This window comes from Zingiber officinale, chromosome 4B (assembly GCF_018446385.1).
Source record: "Zingiber officinale cultivar Zhangliang chromosome 4B, Zo_v1.1, whole genome shotgun sequence".
Lineage (NCBI taxonomy): Eukaryota > Viridiplantae > Streptophyta > Magnoliopsida > Zingiberales > Zingiberaceae > Zingiber > Zingiber officinale.
This window is the reverse complement of record NC_055993.1, coordinates 18,804,868-18,829,696: the sequence shown is the minus strand read 5'-3', so window position 1 is coordinate 18,829,696 and position 24,829 is coordinate 18,804,868. Positions and strand designations below refer to the sequence as shown.

Here is a 24,829-nt window from a genome sequence, read left to right as displayed (position 1 = left end):
GTGACCGTGCACTCGGACATCACTGCTCCTGACAGTGACTGAGTGGACGGAATGCTGTCGGAGTACTCCTGTCCTCTGTCCCCAAATCATAAATGGGGGAGCTCAATGCTCTCATCTCCCGGTACACAATGACGGGGAGGATATCTCTGCCGGCTACCACGCTGAATCTCCTGACCAACGGAGCCAAACAGAGTCCACCATCTGCCGGCTACCACGCTGCTACACTAAATGCCAACGGAGCCAAACAGAGCGGAACTGACTGCCGGCTACCACGCTGAGTCACCTGACCAACGGAGCCAAACAGCAGAACCGCCACACTCCAGCCAGATATACAACTAATCCATGGGTGGTGTGTGCAGTACATGTAACTGGCGATGTGCTCAACCAAAGTGGAGCCGACAATCGCACAGCATGCAATCATGATGCATGTCACTAAAAACATGGCATAGTCCATATAACTAGATACAAGTGTGTACCACTGGAAGAAGTATCAAATAGAAGGTACACCAATAAAATAGGGTATCAAATAAACCCTAGATCCAGAACATATCATAGCATGTGGTTGGTTCACTACCTAAAGCATATGTGATCAGGTAGATATCATGCAGTGCAGCATAAATAAACAAACAAACATGTAACTAATCATGTAGCGACCAACTGAAACAAACAGATAACACAATTATTGTTATATGTTAAACATATTATCATGCATATCAAAAGACATAAGTCAAAGTACCCGCCTCCGAAAATAGAAAGGTCCGATCTGACTCCGAGATACTCGTCTCGCGTCAAAGTCCTGTGTTAAATCGCACAGTTTAGCTAATTTAATTATAAACAAATAGCTAAACTAATTTCTAATCCACTGACTAGTTTGGGTTAGTTTCATGAACCCCAATCACACAGTTATACAACTTACAAACCTAAATCACCCGATAACCAAATTAATTATGTATCAAGTCGTACCTAGAACATATGTCAAAAATGTGTCAACTAAATCCATAAACCAAATACTTACCCAAACTCAAGTAGGTGGTCAAGGGTACAATCCGGCCACAGAGGTTTTACAATTGCTTCCTCCCTGTTTCCACTTCCTCTTCTTCAGTGATGGTAGTACAATACAAAATCTACTGCTGGTGGTAGTGAAACCGGCTGCCGGAGGAATGAAGAGGGAAAGACAATGGTGTTGGGCAGCAGATTGGGATCACCAAGAGGCTAGTCTCGGATTGCTTTGCCTCTGTCCACAACCCGGAGAGATAACTAAAGCACAGAGAAAACAAAGCAAAGATTAGGGCAAAGGAGCATCCGAAAAGAATTGGCCGGGAATATTCAAGATGAAAGCAGAGAGGAGAAAAAAACCAGCACTGCTTGGCGTCGGCGGAGACGCTAGGGCACAGATGACAGCGCCGGCACTGCAGGTTGTCTATGGCAGAGGAAGGGTCGTCGGTCGGCAGTGTCAACAGATGGAGACTCGGCGATGTGGCGGAGAACTCACACGGAAGAGGAAAAAAGGGTCGGTGCAGATGGCCTAGGGCACCGGCGATTGGGGTCGGCGTCGGCTTCTGTGGTCGACGTCGGGTGGCTAGGGCAGGCGATCGGGCGGCGGTGATTTGCGGCGACGGCGCTAGGAACTCCACGGCAAGGCTAGGGCAGAGGATGGATCGCTAGCAATGGCTTGCGCTCGCCGGCGCTTGGGCAGGGCCGGAGAAGAAGAGAAGAGGCTCGGGAGAAGTAACCGCCGCCGGCGGTTAGGGCAAGGAGGAAGAAGGGAGACGGCGTCGGGCTCGGGTGTGAGGAGGGGGAAGAAACGAAGGTTTTAAAGAAATTAAAAAGAAAAAGGAAAAGGAAAAAGGAAAAGAAAAAATAAAATTTTTCCTTATTAAAACTGGATAGCCTAAACAGGCTTTTCCGGACCCTGTTCTTATCCCCGTCAACTCGTCCGTACAAGCTCCGAAAAATTCCTGAAAAATGTCCAAAAATTCCGGAAAATTCCCTTATTAAAAATCGTCATTTTTTCGGTATTTTAGATTCTCCCCCACTAATAAAAATTTGGTCCCCAAATTTCAATATCTACCATCAGCAAGTACTAATAACAGATAATAATAATAAATGCTGAACGGTAAATAAACTCACATACCTCAAGTGAAAAGATGGGGATATCGAGCTCGGATAGTATCCTCGAGCTCCCAAGTAGCCTCCTCGTCCGAATGATGCTGCCATCCGACTTTAACCAGCCGGATAGTCTTGTTCCGCAACTGACGCTCTTTCCGGTCCAAAATCCGTACCGGAATCTCCTCATAAGTAATGTTAGGCTGAACTGGAACTGGAATATCTGTCAGCACATGCGTCGGGTCAGGTACGTATCTTCTCAGCATAGATACGTGAAATACATCGTGGACGCTTGACAGGGACGGTGGTAGTGCCAGTCGGTAAGCTACTGCTCCGATCCTCTCCAAGATCTCGAAAGGGCCAATATACCGCGGAGCTAGCTTACCTCTGATACCAAATCTCTTCACCCCTTTCGTGGGTGAAACTCGCAGAAATACATGGTCACCAACAGAGAACTCTAGTGGTCTGCGTCTCCGATCAGCGTAACTCTTCTGGCGATCCTGCGCCTCTGACATCCTCCGTCTGATAGTACGGACCAACTCTGCATCCTGCTGAACTCTCTGAGGTCCCAACAACTGAGCCTCTCCAACCTCATCCCAGAGAACAGGTGTCCGACAAGGTCTACCATACAACGCCTCAAACGGTGCCATCTGAATAGCCGAATGAAAGCTGTTGTTGTAAGCAAACTCTACTAACGGCAGATGGTCCTCCCAACTGCCTCCGAAATCCATAACACATGATCTCAGCAAGTCCTCAAGAGTCTGAATAGTCCGCTCTGACTGTCCATCTGTCTGTGGATGGAAAGCTGTACTAAGTCGGAGCTGTGTACCCAAGGCCTGCTGCAGACTCTGCCAGAAACGAGACGTAAACCGTGGATCTCTATCTGAAATGATACTCAACGGAACACCATGTAGTCTGATGATCTCCCGGCAATACAGATCTGCCAATCGATCCAGGGGATCAGTCCTCCGGATCGCTAAGAAATGTGCGGAGTTGGTTAATCGATCAACGATTACCCAAATCGCGTCATGGCCTCGTCGTGTCCTCGGCAACCCTACCACAAAGTCCATGGTAATGTGATCCCACTTCCACTCAGGAATAGGAATCCATCAAGTAATCCTGCGGGTCTCGATGCTCGGCCTTCACTGGCGGAGACAAGACATCTAGCTATCGCGATGTCTTTCTTCATGCCGCTCCACCAGTAGGAACGCCTCAAGTCTCGATACATACGGTTCCCTTTGGATGAATCGCAAATCGAGAGCGGTGTGCCTCCTGAAGTAGCTCCTCCAAGACCGGATGAGACCGAGGTACGCATAATCCTCGGAGTATATAACACCCTCCTCGTCTCGTGTAAACTCGGTTATGGCACGGTTCACTGTGATGAGAACCGACAATGCCGATCACCAGGCTGAGCCTCTCGGATCTTCGTCCTGATCGACGACTGAGCAACCATGGTAACGAATACCCTGCTCAAGATCCACGCTCCTCAAGGTCTAACTCGGAAAAACTCTGAATCAAGTCTATGAATGAAGTCGGTGGCAAGCCAAAGTCCCTCTGGACTTCCTGCTGAGTGCATCGGCAACCACATTAGCTTTCCACGGGTGGTAGCTAATGGTACAATCGTAGTCCTTCGAGAACTCCATCCATCTCCTCTGTCGGAGATTAAGCTCCTTCGGTGAAAATATATTTGAGACTCTTATGATCAGTGAGAATCTCAAATGTGATACCGTATAAATGATGTCGCCATAGCTTCAGAGCAAAAATGATGGCAGCTAACTCTAGGTCATGAACTGGATAGTTCTTCTCATGCTCCTTCAACTGACGAGAAGCATAAGAGACTACTCTGTCGTGCTGCATCAGAACAGCGCCCAAACCCTGAAGAGATGCGTCGGTGTAAAGTACAAACCCATCCTCTCCAGAAGGTAAAACCAAAACTGGAGCCGACACTAATCTCCGCTTCAGCTCCTGAAAGCTGGTCTCGCAATCCTCGGTCCACGTAAACTTCACGCCTTTCCTGGTAAGGCGTGTCAGCGGCATAGCAATACACGAGAAACCCTCGACAAAACGTCGGTAATATCCGGCCAATCAAAGGAAGTTGCGAGTCTCTTCTATAGACTCCGTCTACTTCCAACGGTAACAACCTCGATCTCCTGTGGAACCACGATATACTCCTACTGGTGACCGTGTGTCTTAAACATCTCACAGAAGACAACCAAAATACGCACTACTTATCTTCACATATAGACGTTTCAGTCAAAACATCTCTAGAATTATGCGAAGATAGTGTACGTGATACACCTCAGATCAGGAATAAAACATCACGTCGTCAATAACTATAACGAGTTCTGATCCAATATCCTAGGGATACCCAAATCATCGAGTCCATGAAAACATCTAAGGCTCCGCAAGCCCTACTGGTAAAACCAAGACACATAATGTCCGTATCACAACCTTCCTAACCATAAGATCCTCAACAATAAACAGATCTGATCACCAACGATATAAATCACCAAAGAATAGATCCTCCAGTGTAAGAGCAACGCTCCATCACACGAAATACCACATATGTGGGAGCAACGCTCTACCACAAGAAATCCTCAATATGTGGGAGCAACGCTCCACCACAAATAATCCGAAATATGTATCCACCATAAATATGGGAGCAATGCTCCGCTACAACCAATCCACAATATGTGGGAGAACAAACCTAAGTGCCCAAAGCACCTAACCATCTAACCAGTGACCATCTCGGGTCGCTCTACCAAAGATCACTATGGGCAGCCAAAGATATAAACAACCTAATAAATAAATCAAATCCACCAACATCATAGTGAGTCACCCACTGATAAGAATATGGGTTGACAGGGTAATCCAACCAATAACATAATGTAGACACTCCCATTCTACATTCAACATAGGTAGAATCATCATGATGCTACCAATCATACCCTGGCACACGTGCACACACAACTTATGTATAATCGACATAACCCTCCAACTAGTACACAACAAACATACTCACAACATAGGTATAATTATCGTGATACCTCCAACAATTCTCACAACACATACCAAATGAGTATAATCACTTAATACTTCCAATTAAGCCTAATAAACACAAATGTACCCCATAAATCAAATGTAATCCAAAATAAAGCAGTCTAATCATCAGAAAACAACAATATATCACAATATCTTATCTAACAATATCCATTGCGAGCCTGAAGAGGTTGGAACACCTAACGACAATAGAAGACTAAGTGCTCCACTTGGAACGTTATTTCAGTGCTCGGTTCTGCTCAACAGTAGAATTCAATAATTCTATTCCTTTGCTACTCTTGCTCTGTTCTTCCAAGGTGCAATAACTACATCAATTGTCAACTAGATAGCAACCCTTGTGCCAGCTAATCAAAACCAAATTTGGTAGGTCAATGTGTAGCCTTAGTGTCCCCATTTATCCAATTGTTGTATTGAATTACTTATCCTATTCCTTATCTCCACTTCTATTGATGTGAAGTTCAGTATCAAACTCAGCGTGTTGGTCCAGGTGAAATTCAAATGCAATTTCTCTGTATAAGACATAATTTTTGTAATAAGGACTTAGAAAATTCTCAACTTTTAATACCCCAAAACATTGGCCCTCATTTTAATAAGAGAATCCAATTTACTCATCCACGTCCAATTGCTTCAAAATGAAATGGACAATGTTTCCATCTCCAAACTTGGTCTATTCCACTTATATGCAATTTATTGGAAGTCATCAATACTACAATGGTAGCTAAGGTTCAGTAAAATACAGCATCACCAAGACTACATGATTACACTATTATCTATGGTGAACAATTATCTTTAATCAATAATTCAATTTCAAATCTGCATAACTCATCCTCAAACATAACCTTGACTAATTCTTTAGGCACAACAATTACACGTCAATCCAAGGTTCTTTTAATATTCACCTTAGTCTAAATTAGTTCTTATAAAATAGTCATCCTACAATGGAAGTCATCCAACATGATCATTTTAATTATGTCATGTATAATTGTTTTGATCCTTCTATATAACCTACCCTTTATACTCCAAATCCAGATGATTCAAGTTGTCCATCTGTAGAATCTATCAAACATGTTCATGCAATGTCAACCTATGTTCTCACATTGTACCATTTAGAGTTTACAACACCCAATCATCAAAACACAGTAGTGAAATATAGACGAGCATGAGATATATATAATTCATGTTTTTGCTACAATTATTCAGCAATGTGGTGTACATATACGAAAATTGGAAACACCAAAAAAAAATAGCTTCAACCAACTCAACACTTTAGGAAAACCAATCATTTAGGATATTCCAACTCTTTTGGACAACAATGTACTAAATTAATAAACTTGTAATAAGGTTCTTTTAAAAGTCCCTTTGAATCAATATCTGTCATTTATCTACTGATAAATTTAACTAAGATAAAATGATATATTATTGGCTAGGTCAATATGAAGATATAGATACTATCCACTACCCAGCTAATAACAGTAGAGGCTGGTATGTGCCTCAATCTGCTAACCAACTAGTAGTAATAGAAGATAAAAACTACTGGTGTATGATATGAAAAAATCACCAGAGACTATAATCCTTGATCTCTATTAAGGTCAACCATGCTCAATGGCTAACCTATCACATGTAATATGTGTTACAACAACCAGACAAGTATTAAATAAAGAATATTAATACCTGTCATAAACTATAAAATTAAACATCATACCTAGTTGCTGTCTGGAGATATTCCGTCGCTGTCCAGCCCCCAAATTGACCTCGGAATTCCGTACGAGAAAAACAAACACCGGAAATCCATATAAATCCAAAACGGAAGTCCATAACATAATCGAAACGGACAAATCCGTGTAACCGAAAATAACTGCCCAGACTAATCTTTCTCGCAACTAGGGCTAGTATAAAAATGTCCAAAATACCAAACGCAGGTATCACACCCTGCTCTGATACCAATGAATTGGTATCAGATAAATCCCGAAAATCCAACACACGGAAATCAAATAAATATCGCCAAACTTTGGCGCGCTGATACCAAATAAACTGATATCAGATTATTCAAAGTATCCATAATACGAAAACAAAGATCGTATAAATCCAGAACATACAGCAAGTATCGTAACCTTGCTCTGATACCACTGAATTGTCACGCCCCAGAGGAGTCTCTGTCCGAAGAAATTTCGGCAGCATCTCCCCTGTACGGCGGACAATATGAAACTTTCTACATATCACATATACATCAGCCACAGGCGGCTGGAATGATAACAAGAATTAAAAAAAAACAAACACCACACAGTTTATAAAGATATTCAGCCTCTGGCTGTCACAACCACGCAGTTAATAATAGTAAACAACAACAATAGGACTCTGACTCGAAATCCACCCTACTCCACTACACTCGTAAAGCTCAAATCCAACGAACTCACCTCTTCTGCCGTCCAGGCAGGCACGTAGTAGAATGAAATCCAATATCATATCAAAAACCATCAAAAGGTACCACTCCATACAATATCCATAGTAAAAATCCAAAGACAATGCTAAAACAAAGTCTGATATAGAAAAAAAAACCAAAATAAAACAACTAACGAACTAGTAGAGAACTAGCTCTACGTGCAGATGGGGGGCCAGCGACTGGAACTGCTCCGGACAGCTTCAACCTGAAAATATCAACAATGGAGGCGGGGTGAGTCCAACACTCAGCAGGTACAACTGATATACATAATAAAACAAATAACAGACAACACTAATCATGCGTACAGTCTCCTGAATACGAGAAGGAATAAATACAACTAAAATGAAATCAGGAGATAACTGTACTAACCGGAATCAAGGTACAAAGGTAACAGGTCGTCAAATCGAAGAAATCATAATCCTGTATGCATGTCAATCAAATGCATCCATACAAATGCAGCATATAAGTGCAGCAATCACAACAATATAATGCAATAAATGCATATGGTGACCGTGCACTCGGACATCACTGCTCCTGACAGTGACTGAGTGGACGGAATGCTGTCGGAGTACTCCTGTCCTCTGTCCCCAAATCATAAATGGGGGAGCTCAATGCTCTCATCTCCCGGTACACAATGACGGGGAGGATATCTCTGCCGGCTACCACGCTGAGTCTCCTGACCAACGGAGCCAAACAGAGTCCACCATCTGCCGGCTACCACGCTGCTACACTAAATGCCAACGGAGCCAAACAGAGCGGAACTGACTGCCGGCTACCACGCTGAGTCACCTGACCAACGGAGCCAAACAGCAGAACCGCCACACTCCAGCCAGATATACAACTAATCCATGGGTGGTGTGTGCAGTACATGTAACTGGCGATGTGCTCAACCAAAGTGGAGCCGACAATCGCACAGCATGCAATCATGATGCATGTCACTAAAAACATGGCATAGTCCATATAACTAGATACAAGTGTGTACCACTAGAAGAAGTATCAAATAGAAGGTACACCAATAAAATAGGGTATCAAATAAACCCTAGATCCAGAACATATCATAGCATGTGGTTGGTTCACTACCTAAAGCATATGTGATCAGGTAGATATCATGCAGTGCAGCATAAATAAATAAACAAACATGTAACTAATCATGTAGCGACCAACCGAAACAAACAGATAACACAATTATTGTTATATGTTAAACATATTATCATGCATATCAAAAGACATAAGTCAAAGTACCCGCCTCCGAAAATAGAAAGGTCCGATCTGACTCCGAGATACTCGTCTCGCGTCAAAGTCCTGTGTTAAATCGCACAGTTTAGCTAATTTTATTATAAACAAATAGCTAAACTAATTTCTAATCCACTGACTAGTTTGGGTTAGTTTCATGAACCCCAATCACACAGTTATACAACTTACAAACCTAAATCACCCGATAACCAAATTAATTATGTATCAAGTCGTACCTAGAACATATGTCAAAAATGTGTCAACTAAATCCATAAACCAAATACTTACCCAAACTCAAGTAGGTGGTCAAGGGTACAATCCGGCCACAGAGGTTTTACAATTGCTTCCTCCCTGTTTCCACTTCCTCTTCTTCAGTGATGGTAGTACAATACAAAATCTACTGCTGGTGGTAGTGAAACCGGCTGCCGGAGGAATGAAGAGGGAAAGACAATGGTGTTGGGCAGCAGATTGGGATCACCAAGAGGCTAGTCTCGGATTGCTTTGCCTCTGTCCACAACCCGGAGAGATAACTAAAGCACAGAGAAAACAAAGCAAAGATTAGGGCAAAGGAGCATCCGAAAAGAATTGGCCGGGAATATTCAAGATGAAAGCAGAGAGGAGAAAAAAACCAGCACTGCTTGGCGTCGGCGGAGACGCTAGGGCACAGATGACAGCGCCGACACTGCAGGTTGTCTAGGGCAGAGGAAGGGTCGCCGGCACTGCTCGTGCGTCGATGGAGATGCTCAGCTCGGCGGCGGCACAGCCCAATTAGGGCACGGCGTCGCTGTGGTGGCGGCAGAGGTGAGGAGAAGAAACGTCGGCACGGCTTTGGTGCACTCGGGCGCTAGGAACTCCACGGCAAGGCTAGGGCAGAGGATGGATCGCCGGCAATGGCTTGCGCTCGCCGGTGCTTGGGCAGGGCCGGAGAAGAAGAGAAGAGGCTCGGGAGAAGTAACCGCCGCCGGCGGTTAGGGCAAGGAGGAAGAAGGGAGACGGCGTCGGGCTCGGGTGTGAGGAGGGGGAAGAAACGAAGGTTTTAAAGAAATTAAAAAGAAAAAGGAAAAGGAAAAAGGAAAAGAAAAAATAAAATTTTTCCTTATTAAAACTGGATAGCCTAAACAGGCTTTTCCGGACCCTGTTCTTATCCCCGTCAACTCGTCCGTACAAGCTCCGAAATATTCCCGAAAAATGTCCAAAAATTCCGGAAAATTCCCTTATTAAAAATCGTCATTTTTCCGGTATTTTACATCTGATCGGTCAACAGACCGATCCAGTGATACTGTGGTTATCTGATCGGTCTGGTGACCGATCAGTAACCAAACAGTAGTTCACTGTAAGTCTTCTGATCGGTCTGTAGACCGATCAAGAAGCGATGGAATTCAGAGGACAATAGGGGATCGGTCTGTGAACCGATCCACCTATAGGCTGATCGGTTCACAGACCGATCAGAAGCCTCCCAGACCGATCAGGATATCTCCTGATCGGTCCAGAGGGATATGGATCGGTCTGCTGACCGATCCACAACACTGTCTGTTTCTCTGCAACTTCTGATTCGTCTGATTTAACCATCTGGTGTGAGCTTTTTACGTTGCAGGTTGCAGGTATCATGCCAGTGCTTAAGTTCAAATTAAGGTCTATCAGAGGAATAAGACAAAGTGGTTTTTCTACTGTGTTTGGCTGTAAATGGTGCAATTGGAGCATCAACGGTTACTGGAGATCTGGCTGTGTTCTGGTTGCAATCAGCTTGACTCCTGGCTATTGGTTTGAGCTCAGAGACACCAGTGAAGACCATGGATGGTATTGGTGTGAGTTCAGAGAACCAGATGAGGAGGAAAAGTGATTGGCGACGCCTGAGTTGGCAGCAGCGATTCGATGCAGGTTGCAGTGATTCGATACAGGCAAACGCAATGGAAAAGGCAGAGGCATAAGAAGAAGGAGTATGAGATGTTCGATATAACAACCAAAAAAAAGTAAAAGAAACTCTCTCGGTCGATCAAGCAAGAGTGCTGTGTGTTTTTGAGCTCTTTGCTAAGGAACTTCTTCTGGTTTGCGCTCTGCTTTCATCATGACTGTAAGCTTATTTTTCATTCCCTTTAGCCACTAATCCCTGTAAGTCTTGTGCTTCATTTAAATATTTTCTGTGACTTTGTGGAGAGGTTACTCCACCGAGAAGGAGAAATTCTTAGCCGGAATCTATCCGGGGTGTGATCTACCGAAAGATCAAGGGATCGTCCACCTTACGGACACGCCGAGGAGTAGGGGCAAGTTATCCCCGAACCTTGTACATACTTGTGTTAGTTGTGGGTTGTTTCCTTTCCTTGTATTAGTCTTTCTTTTGCATATTTCCGCTGTGCTAACAAACTTTTGTGAGAAGATTGTTTAAGTTTTAGAGGAGGCTATTCACACCCCCCCTCTCTAGTCATCCGAAGGTCCTAACAAGTGGTATCAGAGCTTGGTGCTCTTCATCCGGATTAACACCCTAAAGAGCAAGAAGATGGCTATGAAGGAAGGGTTTAGCACCAATCGTCCACCCTACTTTGACGGAGCGGACTTTCAATATTGGAAGAGCCGCATGGAATATTATCTCAAGACCGACATCTCCATGTGGTTCTCTGTCAAGGAAGGGTTTACACCTCCGAAGGACGAAGAAGGTAAGGAACTTCACTCATCAAGGTGGTCCACCGAGCAAACTCGCAAAGGACAAGCCGATGCCAAGGCGGTGGTCACTCTACAATGTGGGATAGCCAAGGATCAACTCGTCAAGGTAGGTCCATTCACGAGCGCAAAAGATTTGTGGAACAAGCTCATCGAGCTCCAAGAAGGAACCCGAGACTCTCGGATCGCCAAGAGAGACTTTTTCCTAAACCAACTACAAAACCTCACCATGAAGGAGAACGAGACGGTAAGTGAACTACACGGAAGGTTCAAAGAAATCATCAATGGTCTTCATTCCGTAGATGAACGCGTAGAGAATCACGATCTTGTAAGGTATGCTCTCAAAGCCTTTCCGAGGAATGCCTTGTGGTCATCGATGGTAGATGCCTACAAGGTCTCCAAGGACCTTTCAATTGTTAAATTAGATGAATTCTTTTGTGAAATGAAACTTCATGAACTTGCTAACAAGGGTCAAAAAGAGAAAGGTATTGCCTTAGTTGCAGGAGAAAAGAGCAAGGATGGAAGAAGGAAGAAGGAAAAGAAGAAGGAAAAAGAGATTCCTTCATCCTCATCCTCCTCCGAGTCCGATGATGAAGGTGAATCATCATCAAGCGAGATGGCCAACTTTGTAAGGAGAATCATGAGAAGAAGCCAGAGATACAAAGGGAAAGGTAAACCTATCGATCAAAATGTTGATAAAACTAATGTTACTTGTTATGAGTGTAGCAAGAAAGGACACTATCGGAGCGAGTGTCCAAAACTCAAGAAGAAGGAGGAAAGGGCCAAGAAGAAGAAAGCTCTCAAGGCTACTTGGGATGAATCCTCCTCAAGCTCATCGGAGGAAGAGAAGAAGGAGAAAAGCACACGTCAATTAGCGTTCATGGCAAGGGAGGAACCGGATTCCGGGAGTGATGGTGACACAAGTGACACCTTAACCGCGGCTTCATCATCTTCGGATGATGAAGAGGTAACCTCTCCATATTTAGAGAAATGTTATAAAACTATTACACATTTATTTACTTTGCTTAAGAAATTAAAAATTGAAGTTAAATCATTAAAAGATGAAGTAGAGCACTTGAAGGCTCTTAGGGAAGATGAGGCTGATGACCTACATCAAGAGCTCCTTGAGGATGAAAACAAAGCCTTAAAGGGTGAAGTTGAGAAACTCAAGAAAATGCTTGAAAAATTCTCAACTAGCTCTAAGACCTTAGATATGATTTTAAATGCCCAAAGGGCAGTCTACAACAAGGCTGGGTTAGGATATCAACATAAGGAGTCTAGTTTCATTTCACTAGTGTCTAGAACCCAATTTCATAGATCACATGCTTCTAGGGTTCATGAGACTAGGAAGGGTGTGACCAAGGCATGGGTTCCTAGGTCTTTCATTGTAGATGCATTAGGTCCCAAGATTTGGGTACCTAAAACGTCTATCTTTCGTGTCTTGTAGGCATTTGTCAAGGGGGGGCATCTATCAACTTGGTTTGTTGATAGTGGATGCTCCAAGCACATGACCGGGGACAAGTCACTCTTCACTACCCTTCAAAATAAAAATAGAGGTAATGTGTCTTTTGGTAATAATGGTAGCCTTAAGGTTATAGGAGTTGGAGATATTCATATATCCGAATGTCTCCAAATCAAAAATGTCCTTCTAGTCAAGGGGATGACCTTTAATCTCCTAAGTGTCAGCCAATTGTGTGATACGGGTTACACAATTGAGTTTCATTCAAATCAATGTCTGGTCAAACACATTGACACACTTGACACGGTACTAGTAGGCAAAAGGGTAGATAACATTTATCAAGTATCTTTTAAAAGTGCTACTAATGCATCTGCTAAGTGTTTCATGTCAAAAGAAGAAGAATCATGGCTTTGGCATAGGAGGTTGGCCCATGTGAACATGAAGAATGTTTGAAAGCTAGCCAACAAAGGATTAGTGCGAGGCCTACCAAGCATCAAGTACCAAAAGACAAAATTATGTGATGCATGTCAAAAGGGTAAGCAAACAAAAGCGTCTCATAAAGGTAAAAAGGTAAAACTGCTTTAGATTTATTGCATATGGACTTATTTGATTGTAGTAATGTCATTTCATTGAATGGAAGTAGATATTGCTTAGTGATCATTGATGACTTTACTAGACATACATGGACTTTCTTTTTCAAAAATAAGGATCAAACCATAGATATTTTTGTTTCCTTTTGTAGAAGAACTGAAAATGAAAAATCAACAACAATTAAAACAATTAGAAGTGATCATGGTGGAGAATTTCAAAATCATAGATTTTTAGAATTTTGTCAAGAAAAAGGATATAGGCATGAGTTCTCTACTCCAAGGACCCCACAGCAAAATGGGGTTGTGGAGAGAAAGAATCGAGTCTTGCAAGAGGCTGCACGAAGCATGCTCAATGAGTACTCACTACCGAGCTACTTATGGGCTGAAGCTGTAAATACAGCTTGCTATGTGCAAAATCGAGTCTTGATACATAGGTTTTTAGGAAAGGCTCCCCATGAACTTTGGTTTGGAAAACCCCCTACAATTAAATATCTTAGGGTGTTTGGTTGTAAGGTGTTTATCTTGAACACCAAGGATCATCTTGGAAAGTTCACGGCTAAGGCTGATGAAGGAATACTGGTCGGGTACTCTCTCATCAGCAAAGTCTATCGAGTCTACAACAATAGGACTAAATTGATTGAAGAGTCCTCGGATGTAGCATTTGAAGAAATTCCTAAATCAAATGATCAATCAAGGGATGTAGGAGAAATTCAATTTGAACTTAGAAATCTAAGTTTAAATGATCAAAACATAGAAAGGGTCGAAATTGACTCCGATGATGATGAGCAAAGGCAAGAGAGGGCTCAGTCTGATCCTTTGCCTGATACTGAGTCTTTGCCTGTGTCTAGTGAGACCACTAATGAGACACCGCCAACACCAAGGCAATCAAGGATAGCCTCTAGTCATCCCCAAGACCAGATTGTTAGAGACATCCAACAAGGGGTTAGGACTAGATCATTCTTTAGAAATGAGTCTAATGAGGTCGCCTTGATCTCAGAAATCGAACCAAAATTAGTTGATAAGGTATTGCACGATCCTGACTAGGTCATAGCTATGCAAGATAAGTTAGGTCAATTTGAAAGGAGCCAGGTGTGGGACTTAGTTCCTAGACCTAAGAAGACCACCATTATTGGAACCAAATGGGTCTTCAAAAATAAGTTAAACCAAAAGGGAGAAGTCGTAAGAAACAAGGCAAGACTTGTAGCCAAGGGCTATAGTCAAGTCGAAGGTCTCGATTATGATGAGACTTATGCTCCCGTGGCCCGATTAGAGTCCATTCGTTTGATGCTAGCTTTTGCTGCACATAGAGGCTTCAAGCTCTATCAAATGGACGTTAAATCGGCCTTCTTAAACGGTTTCATTAAAGAAGAGGTCTATGTTGAATAACCACTGGGGTTTGTGAATACCGAAGCTCCAAACCACGTGTACAAGCTCAAGAAAGCTCTTTATGGGCTTAAACAAGCACCTCGAGCTTGGTACAAAAGGTTGTCAACTTACTTACTAGAAAAGGGCTTTGTAAGAGGTCAAATAGATCCAACACTATTTCTGCGTAAAGATGGTGAAGACATATTTGTAGCTCAGGTGTATGTCGATGACATAATTTGTGGCTCAAATAACAAGGGCTATTTGAATTAATTTATCACTCACATGGAAAGTGAGTTTGAGATGAGTCTGGTGGGAGAATTCACATTCTTCCTTGGACTTGAAATCAAACAAACTCGAGATGGCATTTATGTCCATCAGACGAAGTACACTCAAGAGATGCTCAAGAAATTCAAAATGAGTGACTCTAAGGAAGTATCCACTCCAATGGCGACAAACACTCGCCTTGACAATGATGAGAATGGAAAACCAGTTGATCTAACGCAATATAGAAGCATGGTTGGTAGTCTTCTATATCTCACAGCTAGTCGACCGGACATACTTTTTGCTGTGGGCATGTGCGCTAGATATCAAGTCTGTGCCAAGGAATCTCATTTAATTGCAGTTAAGAGAATCCTGAGATACCTTAAGGGCACAATTAGAGTAGGTCTATGGTACCCTCGTACGGAGTCTTTTGACTTGATAGGTTATACCGACTCTGATTATGCTGGGTGCAAATTGGATCGGAAAAGCACTAGTGGGGGTTGCCAATTTTTAGGTTCATCATTAGTTAGTTGGTCAAGTCGGAAGCAACATTGTGTTGCCCTCTCCACGACCGAGGCTGAATACATTGTCATGGGAGAGAGTGTATCACAATTGTTGTGGATGATCCACACCCTAGAAGATTATGGACTTTCGTATAAGGGAGTGCAAGTGTTGTGTAACAACATCAGCACAATAAACCTAACGAAAAATCCAGTCCATCATTCAAGGACCAAACACATTGAAGTGCATCATCACTTCATTAGAGATCACGTAGCTAGGGGAGACATTGCGCTCACATATGTTGAGTCAAAATCAAACCTAGCCGATATTTTCATCAAACCCCTTCCGAAAAATGAATTTAGTCATTTAAGGAGAGAATTGGGAATGTGTTTGGCTCAATAGGCCATTAGGACCTCATCATGATCAATAAGGACAATTAAAACAACAAGAGAAATTGGGAAATTAATTTGGGCAACTTGGGGACATCTCACACAAACTATAAGGTTTAACAAATTATTTTTGTTTGCTAGAAATGGGGTGAGATGCTAGGATCAGCCAAATTATTCAAAATGTATCATGCATCTCTTGAATAATTAGGTTGAAGAGACATAAATTGAGTATGGGGAAGACCATTACATAATTCATGTGTATTTGGTTCCTAGATCTTACTCATATATTCCAACCAAGGAAACTTGGTTGGACCTTTACCTAGAATTTATCTAACTTTGGTTAATGTGTTGTTTGATACCTTTGATTGATACCTTTCATATTTTTGATTGAAACTAGGACAAGTCGTTGAAATAATGATAGCAATTTGGATATATTTTGACAAACTTGAAACTGAACATAACAAGATCGGAAATTTCAATGTTTGAAGCCTTGAGTTGTCTGTGTTCTTTTAAACGTCTGAAACTTTCGGGCTATAGACAATTTCAGACCAGAAGAGTTCATCTTTAGGAAATAGTTATGCTTGTAGATTCTTCAGATTCTAGGTACTGAATTTGGAAGTTTCTGAACTTCTTGAGTTCTGAATTATCGAACACTTCTACGAATTTCAGTTACTGAAATTACTGGAGAGACTCGAGTGTCAGACACTGATCGGTCTACAGCCCGATCAGGAGAGGGTGGATCAGTCTGTCGACCGATCCAAAAACTCTCCAAATTTGATATCTGATCGGTCCAGGGACCGATCAGGTTCTTTTTTACGCTAGGAAGCTTACTGATCGGTCTATAGACCGATCAGGAGGTTCCTTGGGGCTACTGATCGTCTTCTGATCGGTCTACAGACCGATCAGGAGGTTCCCGGATCGGTCCAGGGACCGATCAGGAGGTTCCTGATATCTCCTGATCGGGCAGCCGTCCGATCATTTCAACACCTGGACACCCATCCCTCTTAACTCTTCCCGATCCTTTCTCTTCTCATTGCACGCCGAAGCCCTAGCTGACACCCTCCTACGCCTCAACTCTTCTCTTCGTTCTCTGAGAGATATGGCACCAAGGTAACTCCATTCTCCCCGAGCTCTACTCATTTTGGGCACTTCACTTTTCATTTCTCATCGTATCTGTGTTATTGGCTTGGTTCTCGGTTGTTGGTGCTCACCTATTTATCCCGTCCATGTCATTTTTTTTTTAAAAAAAAAACCTTTAGGAAGAAACAAGCTGGTGAGGGAACCTCTAAGTCATCAACTGAGAAATCCAAATCTAAGGCTCCCTCTTGACCTCAACCATCCGTTTCTGGACGATTTCTAAACCATCACTTTAAAGAAGCCTTTAAACAAAGAACCTTCAAACTGCTTCCCTGTAGGTCTGTGGATCGAAAATTCATGGATGAATTCTGTCCATTTGTGTCAGAAATAATTGCCTATTATAAACTTGATTCTCTAGTCTACTTAGAACGGGACATCAATTACGACTTAGTATCTGAGTTTTATAATAATCTTCATCAAACTAATGATGTTAATTATAAAACTAAGGTTGCTAAGCAAACTATTGATTTTAGTTTCTCGGCTTTCTTTGATTATCTAGCTTGCCGGAGGTGTTCAGGAAATGTCTTTTCTATATATCCTGATTTACCAGACCCCTTACCTTCTCCCTTTGATGTCTCATCTGACTCCATTTATGAGTATTTCTTTGGACATCCTAGACCAGGTGGACTAGATGAGTTAGATGTTGATTTTCCTACCTTTGTAGCCCTAAGACTATCTGCCCCAGATTACATTCTCTTTAAGATTGTCACGAATTGTCTTCTGCCAATCACATCTAAACCCTTGTCAGAGATCCGACCATATCACTTCCTGATGCTTTATGGATTGCGTCGGCGTCTCGATTTTGACATCATGTCGAGCATTTACTCTTCTATCATCTCCTATAGTGAGTCTAACAGCTTCACAGTTTATATGCCTTATGGGCACATAATTACGGATTGGCTTGAGACCCTACAGATTGATGTCTCCAAGGGGAGGATAGTCAAGATGGTGAGGCAGGACTGCAGACTTGGAAAACGTGCATTTTCCAAGTCTGGCATCATAGGACAGAATGGGGCGGTTCGTTGGAAGGATGGGAGAGCACTGGGTGAGTTACCACGGGCACCTCTGCGACAGGTTGATGCTGCTCCCGTTGCTGCTCCTCCTCCTGCTGCTGCTGAGTATGGAGAGGCAGATCCTGATCTGCGCTGGCAGATTGCTGAGCTGGAGAGCCGCATTGATCAGTACGATGAGCTACTGGCTGCTGAGCTCCATGGGCTGCGCGTTCGGATTCAGCAGTTAGCGACGCAGCAGGTGCTTCTGGGATGGATGGCCAGCTACCCACCTCCACAGTATTCTCGGGCTATCCACCCTTGAGCATGCCGCCTTAGGGATCCATTCCTCCAGCAGATGATGATGCCGCTCCTCATCTTGAGGATGTTGATTGATACACCTTATTTTATGTTGGTCATTTTGACTGCCTATGTTTCAGATACTGTTTGATAGATACTATGTCTGACCTGGATATTAGTTTTTTCTATTACTTGCTTCTCCTTATTTTTCAGTTCTTATTGACTATTTATATGTTTTTCATATGCCATATCTTGATTGTCTCTTATTTACTGTCCGATATTACACTTAGAGGGAATTCTGTGTGGATTAAGAAAGAGACAGTATGGGTTAAGGGGGAGTCTTTTGAGTCTTATTACCTAATTCCCTTTTCGGTGTTTGACAAAGGGGGAGAAGATGACTAAGTTTAGAGATGAATAAAGTTTTGATTTTAGGGGAGACGATAACCTTGAGGGTTATTGACTTCCTTAGTGTTGTATTCGTCTTAGGGGGAGGATCTTGATTCCCCTAAAATTAGGGAAATATGAGCATTTCTGATCTAAACTTAAATCGTGTTGTCAAACAACAAAAAGGGGGAGATTGTTGATACGGTCTGACCTGGCTACTATTTTGATGTTGACACTGATTTAAGTTTGTATCAGATATTAATTAAACTCAGATTGATTACTGATCAATGTTGATCAGGTGGAAGGGAAAAGTCCAAGTATGGAAACTTGGCACGCCAAGTCGGAGAGGGCTCGGTTCCGGACTAGGGTCGAGAGGGCTCGGTAGCTTGTCTCTCGGACCGGACGAAGCCGGAGAGGGCTCGAGCTCGTTCTCCGGACCAGGCCGAGAGGGCTCGATAGCTCGTTCTCCGGACGAGGTCGAGAGGGCTCGGTAGCTCGTTCTCCGGACTAGGTCGGAGAGGGCTCTAGCTCGTTCTCTAGACTAGAAAGGCTTTAGGGTTTAGGGTTGGAAGCGCCAAACCTAACTTACATAGGCATTGGATTGGTGCTGACCGATCCGGTGATACTATGGATATCGATCGGTCAGCATCGATCCGGATGATCTTGTGGTTATCGATCGGTCCGGTGACCGTCGGAACCAAATAGTACGTCAGGTTATCGATCGGTGCGGTGACCGATCAAGAACAAACGAGAGTTCATCAGAAAGTTATCGATCGATGCAGGCCGATCAAGAAGCGATAGGATTCGAGGATAATGGGGATCGGTCGTGGGACCGATCCACCTATAGGATCGGTTCACGCAGGTCGAAGCCTCGAGCCGCATCGATCGTGATATGTCCCGATCGGTCGGATATGGATCGGTCTCCGACCGATCCACAACCTCGTTTCTCTGCAACTTCGATTTGTCCGATTAACCATCCGGTGTGAGCTTTTACGTTGCAGGTTGCAGGTATCATGCCAGTGCTTAAGTTCAAATTAAGGTCTATCAGAGGAATAAGACAAAGTAGTTTTTCTACTGTGTTTGGCTGCAAATGGTGCAATTGGAGTATCAACGGTTACTGGCGATCTGGCTGTGTTCTGGTTGCAATCAGCTTGACTCCTGGCTATTGGTTCGAGCTCAGAGACACCAGTGAAGACCATGGATGGTATTGGTGTGAGTTCAGAGAACCAGATGAGGAGGAAAAGTGATTGGCGACGCCTGAGTTGGCAGCAGCGATTCGATGCAGGTTGCAGTGATTCGATACAGGCAAACGCAATGGAAAAGGCAGAGGCATAAGAAGAAGGAGTATGAGATGTTCGATATAACAACCAAAAAAAAGTAAAAGAAACTCTCTCGGTCGATCAAGCAAGAGTGCTGTGTGTTTTTGAGCTCTTGGCTAAGGAACTTCTTCTGGTTTGCGCTCTGCTTTCATCGTGGCTTTAAGCTTATTTTTATTCCCTTTAGCCACTAATCCCTGTAAGTCTTGTGCTTCATTTAAATATTTTCTGTGACTTTTTGGAGAGGTTACTCCACCGAGAAGGAGAAATTCTTAGCCGGAATCTATCCGGGGTGTGATCTACCGAAAGATCAAGGGATCGTCCACCTTACGGACACGCCGAGGAGTAGGGGCAAGTTATCCCCGAACCTCGTACATACTTGTGTTAGTTATGGGTTGTTTCCTTTCCGTGTATTAGTCTTTCTTTTGCATATTTCCGCTGTGATAACAAACTTTTGTGAGAAGATTGTTTAAGTTTTAGAGGAGGCTATTCACACCCCCCTCTCTAGCCATCCGAAGGTCCTAACATCTCGTCCTTCGGACGCACCGAGCCCGTCGGCTCCCTTCCCGTGCCGTCCTTCTCGCTAGCTGCGTCTTCCGCTCAACTCCCTGCGCTCCTAAGTTCCTGCACACTCAGACACAGGGTTCAGACAAAACGCAGGACCTAACTAACTTAGTTGATCACATCAAAACTACCACGGGGTCCAACAACTGCCAATTGAAGCAGCAAAGAGATGGCCAGATCTAACATTCCTCGATCAAAGTTTGAGAGGGAGTTCACGATATGGAAACACAGATTGGAGGTATTCTTTAAAATAGATTTTGAAATTCTTTTAACTATAAAATATGGTTATGCACCTAGAGATCAGCACAGAAAGGAAAAAGAAGAACACCTCTAGAGCAAGAAGAAGAAAAATGACTTCATGGCGAACGACAAAGCATAGTTCCACCGGCTGAGCATTATTTTGCTCCAAGAAGCTAATCGGATCAGCAGCTAGGACTTGGCTAAATAACTTTAGGAGAAGTTCCTAGAGCTGCACGAAGGGACCACGCAAGCCAAACTCACAAGAAGGGACCTGCTCCGAAACCAACTCAGCAACCTCTGAATGGAAAAAGAAGAATCGGTAGCTCGTCTACACATAAAAATCAAGGAGCTACCCACTGGACTCGCAAACCTCGGAGAACTGGTAACGAATCAGGACTCCCTAAGGTATACATTGAATACTTTTTTGAGAACACCCAAATAATGTTATAGTAGACTCATTCTACATCTCCAAGGACCTTAAGGTAAGTACTTTAGAGAATTTATTTTCAATTTTTGAACTTCATGAGTCGACACGTGCGAGTTTAAGAAATAAACAAGAAAAGGCAGCTCAGAACTTAGCATTGCAAGCCAATAAGATGGATGAACCAGAGTCATATTCTTCACTCCACGATGACGAAGAAGCATTTATGGTAAGAAAGCTAAATCAGTTTTTTAAAACTAATAGATTTAATAAGTTGCAGACCAAGAAGTTTCTTCCGAGAAAGAGGAAAGTCAAATGCTACAATTGCCAAGAATAAAGATGCATAAAGGACAACTGCCCGAAGCAGAAGAAAAAGGAGAAAGAAAAAGCCAAAGGGCCAAGACAGATGAAGTACAAAAATCTAAAAGCCATGTGAGACAAGCCAGAACCATTTTTGTCTCTAAATATTTATTTTAATAATAGAAAAAATAATTTGTTTATGAAAATTTTTATACTAATTTGAAAACTTATCTTTGACATTGATAAAAATTTTCAATATTTTTGTAAAATACCGAAAATAGGCGAATATTAATAAGCGAATTTTCCGAAATTTTTGGAAATTTTTCGGGAATTTTTCAGAGCTCGTACGGACGAGTTAACGGGGATAAAAACCGGGCCCGGGAAAAGCCTGTTTAGGCTACCCATTTAAGCGAGGAAATGTTAATTTAAATATTTTTTTGTTTTTATTTGTTTTATTTTCTTTTTCTCCGTTTCTTTTTCCCCGACGCCGTCTCCTCCCCAAAACTGCACGAGCGGTTCTCTTCCTCCTCTCCTTTTATTCCTCTCTTCTCCCGATTCTCTGCCCTAGTCACATTTCGCCGCACACCCGATCCCTTTCTCTCTCTCCTATGCCCTAGCAAGCATCGACGCCACTGCCGGCATCGGTTTCCCAGCGTCGGCCGCCGACGTCGTGCCCTAGCACCGTCGCCGACCCATCTCCTCACCTCTTATCGTCGGCCACCAGGTTTGACTTACCACAGATTGTAGCCTGTGCCCTAGCGCCGCAGTCGCACGGGATAGCGTCGATCTTCTCCACGCCGAGTCCTTCCCACCAGACAACTTCGCCGTGCCCTAGACTGGGTCCACGGCCGCCAGTGCCCTTTCTTTTTTGGTGCCTCCTCTCGGCTACGATCAAGCCTGTGTCGAAGCTCTTCATCACCGGCACAGAGTCACTATAGCCTTATCCGAGCCTTTCCTCTGCGTACTAGCAGTGGTCTTTGAGGTAGCTATTCGACCCTAATCCTTGCTTTAGATATCTGGTTTGTTTGTGGTGTTGACCTTTTGATTCCTTTCGATCCGATGATTTCAGTAGGTTGTGCTGTTTTGGTGGATCTGGAAATTGGGGTGTTGTGGGCTGCTCTTTGGTCCAGCAGCCACTCCTTTTGGCAGTAGATCAGTGATCACGACTGTGATTTTGAGGTAAGGTGATAATTTGGGATTTATTAATGTAATTAGGAATTTGAATACGTATTGTAGTTAGATGATCATGAGGAGATTAATTCTTAAAGGAAGGATGATGGTAATATGATTAGGGTGTTGCTCTAATTTATGATTTGAGATTTTTAATTAACTATTTAGAAGAATTTTAGCTAATTAAAATATATGTGTATTGGTGACACAGGACTTTGACGCGAAACGAGTATCTCGACATCGGATTGGACCTTTTCGATCGAAGGCGGGTACTTCTGACTTTATATCGTTTGATATGCATAGTAGTGAATTTAACAAGTAGCAATAATTATGTTCTCTTATTTGTTTCGGTTAATCACTACCCGATACCCGTTACATGATTGATTGATTGCTTGTTTAGCATCTCATGTATTCCTTACCTGCTTATACATGCTTATAGGGGGTAGTGACATACCATGCTTCACCATGTTCAGGAGCTAGGTTTTATACCTTCTGTGTACCTTTGATTTGATTCGTTGACCTATGGTGCACTTTTATATATATATGGATTAGTTCAGGATATTTTGTGGTTAGTGCCATGCACCATTTGCATGATTGCATGCTGTGCGATAGTCCGCTCCATTATTGTTGAGCACATCGCCAGTTACATGGATCTGCACACACCACCACTCATGGGTTAGTGGTTGATTCAAGCAGTGTGTGTTGTAGCAGGGACTTTGTTTTGCTCCGTTGGTCCGCTCATGGGTAGCGTGATGCAACGTGTTAGCCGGCAGGGATTCCTCCCCGTCATCAAGTACCGAGAGTTGAGAGCATTGCGCTCCCCCATTTATGATTTGGGGTAGGAGGATAGGTGTACTCCGACAGCATCCCATCCACTCGGTCACTCATCAGGAGCAGTGACGACAGAGTGCACGGTTGTCACAGCCCTACCCACTCAACCTCACTATTGTGTGTGAGATGGTTGACTGGTGTCAGGGGTGACCAGGACGCATCATTGGCATCATATGCATGATGCATTTATTGCTTGTGTTTGTGTTTGCTACATTTATATGCTGCATATTGTTTGGATACCTATGTTTGACATGCATACAAGATTTCTATACCACTCGGACTGTTTGTCCTTATACCCAGGTCCTGGTTAGTACAGTTTCTCTCCTGTTTACTTCAGTCGCATTTTTATCTTTCTTATATCAAGAGACTATACGCATGATTAGTGCTAGGTGTTATTTCCCTACTTTGTATATCAGTTGTACCTGCTGAGTGTTGGACTCACCCCGCCTCCATTGTTGTTATTTTTTTCAGGTTGATGCTGTCAAGAGAGAGTTCCAGTCATTAGTCCCCTGCAGACCACAAGCTGTATTTATTTTTTTTGGTTTCTTATTTAGACTGTGTTAGACTTAATCTGTTTGAGGATTTGGATATTGTATGGATTTTTGTGTCGATGGTTATAGTTTTTGGATGTGTCTTGCTACATACCTGCCTGGACGGCAGAAGAGGTGAGTTTGTCGGATTTGTGTTTTATGAGTGTAGTGGAGTAGGAAAAAAATCGGATTTGAGCTTTATGGGTGTAGTGGAGTAGGGTTATTTTCGAGTCTTGGTATTACTATTTTGTTTATTACTTATTATATTGCATGGAATGTCTGTGTATTGTATTTTATTATTTTTATTATTCCAGCCGCCTGTGGCTGAGGTATATGAGGATGTAGAAAAGTTTCAGATTGTCCGTCGTACAGGGGAGATGCTGCCGAAATTTTCTCGGACAGGGACTCCTCCAGGGCGTGACAATTTATTTGGTATCAGAGCCAGGTTTGGCGATACTTGTTTGATTTCCATGTGTTGGATTTTCGAGATTTATCTGATACCAATTTATTTGGTATTAGAGCGGATTATGATACCTGCTTTTGGTGTTCTGGATATTAGGATATCGATTTTGGTTTGTACGAATTTTC

General features: G+C 43.0%; 2 long non-coding RNA genes across 2 annotated transcripts; both read right to left on the bottom strand.

The window, feature by feature from the left end:
* Positions 1 to 742: 742 nt before the first annotated feature.
* On the bottom strand, positions 743 to 1,417 carry LOC121977435. The gene is made up of 3 exons (XR_006110822.1): positions 1,357 to 1,417; positions 1,016 to 1,257; positions 743 to 796 (listed from the first exon to the last, which is right to left on the bottom strand). It is a non-coding gene; the product is annotated as an uncharacterized LOC121977435 (long non-coding RNA).
* A 7,437-nt stretch (positions 1,418 to 8,854) lies between these two features.
* LOC121977434 lies at positions 8,855 to 9,603 on the bottom strand. The gene is made up of 3 exons (XR_006110821.1): positions 9,469 to 9,603; positions 9,128 to 9,369; positions 8,855 to 8,908 (listed from the first exon to the last, which is right to left on the bottom strand). It is a non-coding gene; the product is annotated as an uncharacterized LOC121977434 (long non-coding RNA).
* Between the last annotated feature and the right edge of the window lie 15,226 nt (positions 9,604 to 24,829).